At 41.5% G+C, this 10,770-nt stretch overlaps 1 non-coding gene across 1 annotated transcript; it reads right to left on the minus strand.

The window, feature by feature from the left end:
• Positions 1-313: 313 nt before the first annotated feature.
• On the minus strand, positions 314-420 carry LOC141662538 (small nucleolar RNA R71). Its single transcript, XR_012550649.1, has one exon. It is a non-coding gene; the product is annotated as a small nucleolar RNA R71 (small nucleolar RNA).
• Positions 421-10,770: the final 10,350 nt, after the last annotated feature.

Consider the following 10,770-nt stretch of genomic DNA (forward strand, 5'->3'; position numbering starts at 1 on the left):
CCTTCATCCGGCTATTCAAGCTAACACCTTTGAAATCAAGCCGGGCACTATTCAGATGGTGCAGAATTCTGTTTCTTTTGGAGGAGCGGCAACTGAAGACCCCAACATGCACATAAGGAATTTTGTCGAGATCTGCAGCACTTTTAAGTATAATGGCATGACTGATGAGGCTATCAAGTTGAGGCTTTTCCCATTCTCACTGAGGGACAAGGCTAAAGACTGGTTACATTTTGAACCAGCTGGGTCCATCACTACGTGGCAAGATCTTGCGCAAAAGTTTCTGGTGAAGTTTTATCCGATGGCAAAGACTGCTGCTATGAGGAGTGCTCTTACTCAGTTTGCGCAGCAACCTACAGAATCTATGTGCGAGGCTTGGGAACGCTACAAGGAAATGTTGAGAAAATGTCCACATCATGGAATGCCGGATTGGATGGTGATCACTGGTTTCTATAATGGTTTGGGGGCCCAATCTCGGCCCATGCTCGATGCAGCAGCTGGAGGCGCCTTATGGGCTAAAAGCTATACTGAGGCGTATAATCTTATAGAGACGATGGCTGCAAATGAGCATCAAAACCCAACTCAGAGGATGACGTCCGGCAAGGTAGCAGGTATTCTGGAAGTTGATGCAGCCACCGCTATTGCAGCCCAGCTCCAAGCGCTATCAATGAAGGTTGATTCTCTGGCTACATATGGAGTTAATCAAATAGCTATGGTTTGTGAGCTTTGTGCAGGTTCTCATGCTACGGATCAGTGTTCTCTTGTCAATGAATCTGTTCAGTATGTGAATAATTATCAGCGACAACAGCAGCCTGTGCCAGCGACCTATCATCCTAACAACAGAAATCATCCAAATTTCAGCTGGGGGAATAATCATAATACTATTCAGCCACCATATCAGCAAGGAGTGAGTAAACAGTTTAACCCACCTGGATTCCAGCAACCACAACAGTATGCTACAAGGCAATCATATCCTCAACAGGGAAGTACAGCTGCACCTACTAGTGCTAATTTTGAGGAACTTAAGCTGTTGTGCAAGAGTCAAGCGGTTTCTATCAAGACCTTGGAAAATCAAATCGGTCAATTAGCCAATGCAGTGCTCAATCGTCAACCTGGCACTCTTCCCAGTGACACGGAAGTACCAGGCAGGAAGGAAGCTAAAGAGCAAGTCAAGGCTATTACCTTAAGGTCTGGAAAAGTGGCTGATGCTGAAAAGGCAAAAGAAGGAGAAGCTGAAATTAGAGATGAAGAATCTAAGCAAAAGGAGAAAGCGGCGGAACCAAGGAAGACTACTGTTGAACACACTCTGCCTGAGGCTAATATAGGGGAGAAACAGCTCTATCCTCCACCACCTTTTCCTAAGAGATTGCAGAAACAAAAGCTGGATAGACAGTTCGGGAAGTTTCTGGAGGTGTTCAAGAAACTTCACATCAATATACCTTTCGCTGAGGCTCTGGAACAAATGCCTAGTTATGCGAAGTTTATGAAGACTATTCTTTCAAGGAAGGTGAAACTGGATGAACTTGAAACCGTTGCTCTCACGGAAGAATGCAGCGCTGTTCTGCAGCAAAAGTTACCACCAAAACTGAAAGATCCAGGAAGCTTCACCATTCCTTGCACCATTGGCAATCTGACTTTTGACAAGTGCCTTTGTGATTTGGGAGCAAGCATTAATCTGATGCCGTTGTCGATCTTTAAAAAGCTGGATCTGCCTGATCCAAAACCCACATACATGTCGCTACAATTGGCTGATCGTTCCATTACTTACCCAAGGGGTATAGTTGAGGATGTGCTCGTCAAGGTGGATAAGCTCTTCTTTCCTGCAGATTTTGTTATTCTGGATTTTGAGGAAGATAAGAAGATTCCCATAATCTTGGGAAGGCCTTTCTTGGCTACTGGTCGTACCTTGATAGATGTGCAAAAAGGTGAACTTACTATGCCGGTCCAAGATCAGGATGTGACCTTCAACGTATTCAAGGAAATGAAATTCCCTACAGAGGATGAGGAGTGCTTAAAATTGGATGTGATTGATTCTGCGGTTACTTCGGAACTCGATCGCATGCTAATGTCTGATGCATTGGAAAAGGCCTTAGTGGGGGATTTTGACAGCGATGATGAAGATGGCAACGAGCAATTACAATATCTGAACGCTTCTCCCTAGAAGCGAAAGCTGGACATACCATTTGAATCTCTTGGTACTTCTGACCTTAAGAATGCTGAAGGAAAGCTCAAACCATCAATAGAGGAAGCACCTACCTTGGAGCTCAAGCCATTACCTGAACACTTGAGGTATGCTTTTTTAGGTGATTCATCTACGTTACCTGTTATTATTTCATCTGACCTTTCAGGTAGTGAGGAAGACAGGCTCTTAAGGATTTTGAGAGAATTCAAATCAGCTATTGGATGGACCATAGCAGACATCAAGGGGATAAGTCCTTCATATTGCATGCATAAAATTCTGCTAGAGGAAGGTAGTAAGCCAACTGTGGAACAGCAGCGAAGACTGAATCCCATCATGAAGGAGGTGGTGAAGAAAGAAATTCTGAAATGGCTGGATGCAGGCATCATTTATCCTATTTCTGACAGCTCGTGGGTGAGCTCCGTACAATGTGTACCTAAGAAAGGAGGTATCACTGTGGTCGCAAATGAAAAGAATGAGCTCATCCCTACTCGAACAGTTACAGGATGGAGAGTATGCATGGATTATAGAAAATTGAACAAAGCCACAAGGAAGGATCACTTCCCTCTTCCATTTATTGATCAGATGCTTGACAGATTGGCGGGTCATGAGTATTTTTGTCTTCTGGATGGTTATTCCGGGTATAATCAGATTTGTATTGCACCAGAGGATCAGGAAAAGACTACCTTCACTTGTCCATTTGGCACGTTTGCTTTTCGCAGAGTTTCGTTGGGTTATGTGGCGCCCCGGCCACTTTTCAGAGATGTATGATGGCTATATTCTCTGACATGATTGGAAATAATGTCGAAGTGTTCATGGACGACTTCTCTGTCTTTGGACATTCATATGATGAATGTTTGAATAATCTGCGCGACGTACTCAAAAGATGCGTGGAAACTAATTTGGTGCTCAATTGGGAGAAATGTCATTTTATGGTGCGTGAAGGCATTATTCTTGGGCATAAGGTCTCTAACAAGGGTCTGGAGGTGGACAAGGCCAAGGTGGGAGTCATTGAAAATCTTCCCCCACCTAATTCTGTGAAAGGAATCCGTAGTTTTCTTGGTCATGCGGGTTTTTATCGGCGATTCATCAAGGACTTTTCAAAGATATCTAAGCCGTTGTGCAATTTGCTTGAGAAAGATGTGCTTTTCAAATTTGATGATGAATGTTTAGCAGCATTCGAGACTCTCAAGAAGAGTTTGATCACTGCACCAGTTATTACAGCACCAGATTGGACAGAACCGTTTGAGATGATGTGTGATGCGAGTGATTATGCGGTAGGTGCAGTTCTGGGACTAGCGCAAGAAAAACCTCTTCCATGTGGTCTACTATGCGATTAAGACTTTAAATGGTTCCCAATTGAACTACACCACTACTGAGAAGGAGCTTTTGGCTATAGTCTTTGGTTTTGAGAAATTTCGATCTTATCTACTTGGTACGAAAGTAACAGTATTCACTGATCATGCGGCTATTCGCTATCTGGTTTCCAAGAAGGATTCGAAGCCGAGACTCATTCGTTGGGTGCTTTTACTTCAGGAATTTGAGTTAGAGATCAAAGATAGAAAAGGTACTGAGAATCAAGTAGCTGACCATCTCTCTAGGTTGGAGCCCGATTCTACTTCATAAGATAGGACGTTAATCAATGAATCTTTTCCGGATGAGCAGTTGTTTGCAATTCAGGAGGAAGAACCATGGTTTGCAGATATTGTAAACTATCTCGTCAACAATATAATGCCTCCTAATTTGACATCCGCTCAAAAGAAGAAGTTTCTGCATGAGGTGAAGTGGTATATGTGGGATGAACCATATTTTTTTAGACAGGGAGCTGACCAGATCATCAGGAGATGTATCCCGTTCTGTGAGACGGAGGGGATATTACGAGACTGCCATTCCATGGTTTATGGTGGACACTATGGTGGTGAGAAGACGGCAGCTCATATTCTGCAAGCAGGTTTTTTTTGGCCTACGTTGTTCAAGGATGCTCATCAGTTTGTTTTAAGGTGTGATCGTTGCCAAAGAGTGGGAAATTTGTCAAGGAAGGATGAGATGCCATTAAATGTGATGCTTGAAGTCGAGGTCTTTGATGTATGGGGAATCGATTTCATGGGGCCTTTTATCTCGTCTTGCAATAATCAGTACATCTTGCTGGTAGTCGATTATGTCTCAAAATGGGTCGAAGTTAAAGCTTTACCGACAAATGATGCAAAGGCAGTGCTAAATTTTCTTCATAAGCAAATTTTCACAAGGTTTGGAACATCTCGGGTAATCATAAGTGATGAAGGATCGTATTTCTGCAACCGTAAGTTCACTTCTATGATGCAGCGTTATAATGTGAATCATCGAGTAGCTACTGCCTATCATCCGCAAACAAATGGTCAAGCAGAAGTGTCTAACAGAGAGATAAAGCGCATTCTAGAGAAGGTTGTTTGTCCATCAAGGAAGGATTGGTCTTTAAAGCTCGATGAAGCTGTTTGGGCTTACAGAACAGCATACAAAACTCCACTTGGGATGTCACCATTTCAGTTAGTGTACGGTAAGGGATGTCATCTACCTGCGGAGCTTGAGCATAAGGCCTACTGGGCATTGAAGAAGTTGAACCTGGATTTAGATGCAGCTGGTAAGAAAAGAATGCTTCAGCTTAATGAACTTGATGAATTTCGACTTCAAGCGTACGAGAATAACAAAATGTATAAGGAAAAGGTGAAGAGGTGGCACGATAGGAAGCTACATCCTAAGTTATTTGTGCCAGGGCAACAAGTTCTCTTATTCAACTCTCGGCTCCGACTTTTTCCTGGGAAGTTGAAATCAAGGTGGTCTGGACCTTTTATTGTCGAAACTGTGTTTCCACATGGAGCGGTGGAAATTTTTGAGAATGATCCGGACCAAGCATTCAAGGTTAACGGTCAGCGGTTGAAGCACTACTATGGGGACATGGCAAACCGAGAAGTGGTTAGTGCCATTTTGTTGACTACTTGAGAAGGGTACGAAACGTCAAGCTAATGACGAAAAAGAAGCGCTGCGTGGGAGGCAACCCATGAATTGTTGTTACAGGAACCCTTAGAAGTTAATAACCTATCCAAAAACATAAAAAAATCAGAAAACAGGGGCTGAAATTTTTTTTTTCCAGTGACCCCCTGAGCGCCCGCTCAGGGGTCGAGTACCAGAAATTTTTTTACAGTTCAAAAAAAAAAAACAACAACAAAACACAAAAATAGTTTTAGCCCATAAACCCACGATTTGTTCCCACTACCCCATCATTTTAACCCTTAATTCCCAAACCCTAATCTAATCCACACCCTATATATACATACACCTATCCTACATATCTCCCACAAAACTTCCTACAATTAAACTCTCTCACAAACATCAAAAATCAGTTCTTACACACTTTTATTCACGAATCAATGGCACCCAAGAGAGCACGCACAATTGACAGCAGCAGCACAGTTCCTACTGCTGATTCATCGAGGGGTACTGCTGCAAGGCCTCGGTTAACTGACAGAGCCGCGGAGGAGGAGTACACTAGGCTGTTGGGGAAGCCGATTCTGAAGGAGAGGGGGTTTTTACCATCGGGGAGGGATGGTGAGTTGCTGCCCATGATTGCAGAGAAGGGGTGGATAGCTTTTTGTGAGTCACCCGAAGCGGTACCGATGAGCGTTGTTCGCGAGTTCTACGCGAACGCGAAGGCCGAAAAGAATGGGTTTTCTGTGGTCCGAGGGCTGACGGTGGATTATCATCCTGCGGCGATTCGCCGTGTGATTGGACAGCGAGAGAGGAAGCCCGAGGAGGAGAACTGGAATGAAAAGACTGCTGAGGATTTTGACTTGGATTTGATTTGTGCGACTCTCTGTCGACCGGGCACAATTTGGACCTTCAGGACCGGCACTAATGAGTATCGTCACTTTCCGGCGATCGCCATGAACAGGTATGCCCGTGCATGGAATGCATTTATTTGTGCTAATATTTTGCCTTCTTCGCATGCACACGAGGTCACAGTTGAGAGAGCACAGTTGTTGTGGGGAATTCTGAATGAGGAGTACTATGTGGACCTTGGTGAGTTTATCTACCAAGGAATTCTGAAGTTTTTTAGGGGAGCGAAGCATATGAACATCCCTTATGCATCCACGGTTATGAAGCTATGCCAAGCAGTGGGAGTGAACTGGCCGGCTCATGAACAGTTGCAGTTACCGGCAGCTCCAATTGATTCTGGCACTCTGAATGGGATGCAGGAGTGGACCGGTGGTGAGCCTGAGGAGCATGGGCTGGGTTATCGTCTTCCAGGAGGGCGTCCAGCACGAGGTGCTACTATGGCTAGGCCAGGGCGTGATGAGGCTGGTTCTTTGAGAGCTCAGGAGGGTGCTGGGATGGTTGATGCCCAGTATAGGAGGCTTTCACGGCGGATGGATGCCATGTATGAGACGCAGAGCAGGTTTGCTCAGGAGCTCACCCTTGCGTTAGGGACTGCTTTTCGGGGCCTTGGAGCTGATATCCAGTGGCCAGTTTTTGGTGAGGACTCTGCATACCCGCCGCCTGATACTCCACCCACTGAGGGTGATGATGATGATGACTCCGAGTAGGTATACCCTGTGTTCCTTTCTACTACTTTCACTGAGGACAGTGAAGATTTTAAGTTTGGGGGTGGTAGTTAAGGAATATTGTGTGTGTGTCATATAGTTGCATATTCATGATAGTTTAGTTCATATAGTTGCATAATTTATGCCATATAGTTTTTTTGTTATGAATTTCATGTAGCTCATGCATTTACCATGATCCCTTTTGTAATGATTTATCGACTGAATTGTGATATTGATGCGAGTGTAGTGATAGCATTAAAGTGATATTAAGTCGTGTAGGTTGATATGCATGCTAGAAACAATTGTAAGTCCACTAAGTCTTAGAGAATGCGTAAGGGCTAGATTGTTGTTATGATTTGGTTATTTTCAAGGTCAATCTACTTATTATGCTTAGAATTCGATAATAGGTTCTTAGTGATAAAGGCATGAAAAAGAAAAAAAATTTGGAGAAAAAAAAAATGGAATTTGTTGCTAGTTGTGGCTAGGCGTCAAATGGCTAGTAGCCGGCTCGCATATGGTGCGAGTAGTCTAGGGTTGAGCAAGATGGAGCGAAACGCACTTGCTCAGAAGTTAAAAAAAATATAAAAAAAAAATTTAGTTTATGCATAATTGATCAAGAGTGTGCTCTTTGGTATTCGAGTTATTAAGTTCTTAGGGGACTTTGTGCCTAGTGACCTAAGGCTTTTAGAGTCTGGGATCCGCTAACCTAACGCTCGTTACATGGATACCATTGTATAAGTCTTTTGTGGACCTCACTCATTGCACGGTCAAATAAGCATTTGAGTTGTGAATAAAAAGCACGATTCCGTAAAAAGCTCCAGAGTTCTTGTAGTGTTGTATATCACTTTGTGCCTAGAATTTTTATTCTTTGTATAATCATTGGATTGCCTTGAGGATAGTCTAGTCATAATATTTGGTCTAGTTCCGAAGCATATCTGTTAAGCATTTGCACACACCACGTTTCTGGCTGTATGTCCGTTTGTATGAGTTTATTGATCTTAGTTGTCTAACTGCATTCGTTGAGATGTTGCAATTTGGTTGGTTAATCGTAGTAAGGGGGATCGCTGCATTTTCATATAGATTTCATTCATGCATGTTTTTATTTGTTTTTGAGTCTGTGACGCTTGAGGACAAGCATCGATTTAAGTTTGGGGGTGTGATAAGTGGCATTTTATACCACTTAGAACGTCTTAAAATGGCTTAAATTGGTGTCTTGAAATCAAGTATTTTGTGTATTTGATGTGTTTTTCTAGTGTTTATGCATTTCAGGGTATTAGTTGCATTTCGGGGGAGGAATCATCAAGAATAAGCTTTGGCATGTGTTCACCATTGCGAGAGGAAAGAAACGGGCAGATTACGGCGAAGAAACGGAGCAAAATCAGATTTTTTCCAGTAGAGGTCTGAGCGCCCGCTCAGCATTGCTGAGCGGCCGCGCCGCAAGCTGAGCGCCCGCTCAGCTATGCTGAGCGGCCGCGCAGGGTCGGGAAAAAAGATATAATATTTCTAGACTTCTACTTCTGTTTGGTTTCCACTTCTATGTAATCTGAGTTTTATGGGACTATTATATAAGTAGATTTGAGACGTTTTCACAAGGGTGGATTGAAGAAGATTGTGTTTTTACGCAAGGAGCGAAGAAGATAAGGAAGAAGACCGATTTAGCACACCGCAACGAAGAGGAAGCATATCTTCTTGTGATTCTTGTTTCGTTGTAACGTTGGATGCTAGTTTTCTTGCTTTGAACTTATTTACTCTTGTGACGTACTCTATTTTAATATAATTAGTTTAGTTATTATTTTCTTGTGTTTGTTTATCATGATTTCATATGAACCCATTATGACGATAAGTGCTATTATGGGCTAATCGTGATCATGGGGTTACAACGGATTTATTATGGAATTCTTTAGTTAATTGTTTAATACTTTAGTGTGTGATGATTGTATGATATCTAGTATTGGTTGTGCGTATTCGTCTTATGTGCGTCGCGAACATATAAGATAGGGTGTTAATTTCTTGTGAAGCGACGGTGGATCTTGAGATTTAGAACTTGCCATGCTAGCATAGGTTCATGTACGTTGTGCATGATTAGTGGGTAACTCTAACAGTTTTATTTGCCCTATGTAATCAAAAGGAATAACTTGTGCTTAAATCGTTGTGTTGTCAATTTCTGTAGACATATAGGAACTCAACATAATTGATGACTATTCAACTTCTATCTTAATTGTGGATGCTTGGTAGAATGGTATTAGTACAATGAAAGTTGGCTTTTATCAGTTTCGTGTTATTCGCTTAATATCATCACTGTCACATGCTAAAGGTAATAACAATGGCTATAGAAGGAAGTAATAATGAAGTTGTGATCTCATGAGTGTTTTATTATTGATAAATTGAAGTGTTAGTTAAGTGATTAATTAAGTAGTTAATTATAGTTAATATTTAATCAACAATTTTAAGTGTTAGTGTCTTAACATTGAGAAGTAATCATACATTGGTGAGTGAGTTTAATTAGACAATAATTTAGTCTGAGTCTCTGTGCGAACGAACTAGAAAGTATTCTATATTACTTACGAACGCGTATACTTGCGTAAATATTAGCACGTGTTTTCGCCCTAACAACTGTCAATAGATATTTGAATTGATCATCTGTCGGGTACATGCTTGTTATCCGTCGGGTAGCCTTGTTGATCATCCGTCGGGTAGCTGTGTTGATCATCCGTCGGGTAGCTTTGTTGATCATCCGTCGGGTAGCTATTTATCACTTGACTCTATTTCATTTGTGCAGAATTATAAGACATCTTATATTTACATTTAATCAACCTATTCTGCACATATACTAGCAGTTTACATGATTCATAAGCTACTACAGAATCTATACAAAGTTGTTTGCAGAAATGTGCTACAGTACTTATTGTTACATAAGCTACTCACCCGGTGGATATCAATTAGTCATCCGTCGGGACTATATTGAATCATCCATCGGGACTATAATTGATCATCCGTCGGGTGCTACAAAATTCACTAAGTTAAATCTACTAAGGTATTTTGTTTAGCTTATCATCAAGTACACAACATATTCCTAACAATCTCCCCCAATTTATGTCTACTGGAATTGTACCCATAAATTAAGAGAAACTTGATGATAACAAAATATCCTAAAGATATAGATTGAAAAATAGTAGATAAAATTGATAAGTGCTATAAATTGCTGAAAATTGAACAATGCAAAGTACACAAAGAAATTGCTCACAATTATTATCAAGATTCTCCTCTAGTCTGAGCAGATAGATCTATTTCCTTGATTGTCTGGATTTCTTGCCAAGCCTTCTATTGTTTTCTTCAATTTGATTCTGAAGTTGTCTGTGGAATTCAAGTTCATCAGTTTCTGAGAGATTTAGCATTTCCTGCATTTCTAAAAGAGTCTCATTGCTAAAGATACTCAATTGGTCCTCCAATCTGAAGAATCTTCTAACACCTTTATCATCCATTAATTCCATCATCCAATAGGGCCTTAGATGCAATCTTTTTCCTGTAAAGGGAATAGATAGAGTTTTTGGAAGTGCATATTTGGCTCTAGTACTCCTTAGTTCCTCAATCCTCTCTAGAACTATTCTTCTTGCTGTCACATTGTATCCAAAGTTCTTTTTGAAGGATGAGTAGACTTTAATCAGAACAGATTGGCTTTCTTGGAGAATCATGTGAAGAGGCCATGTCATCTCTTTCCCTCCCTTGTATCTAAATACCAGTCTTTCAGGAAGATGTCTGTAAGCATCAATTCCTCTCAATTCTTCCAGTTCATCCAAGTAGAGATTCAAGTATGAAAATTCCTTGATATCACAAATGTACATGAGATCTCTCTTATTGACTGTGGGTTGGGATTTGGTTAGAGCTTTGGATCTGAGGGATACAGGCTTCACTTTCTCGCTAGCCCTAGTCTTTGTCTTCTTTGTCTTGAAGATGGGTAAATTTAGCTCATGAATTGGTAAGTTATCTCAGTCTACTGCTTCATCCTTAGGAACAATTGGT

The sequence above is a fragment of the Apium graveolens genome, chromosome 5 (genome assembly GCF_009905375.1).
Source record: "Apium graveolens cultivar Ventura chromosome 5, ASM990537v1, whole genome shotgun sequence".
Lineage (NCBI taxonomy): Eukaryota > Viridiplantae > Streptophyta > Magnoliopsida > Apiales > Apiaceae > Apium > Apium graveolens.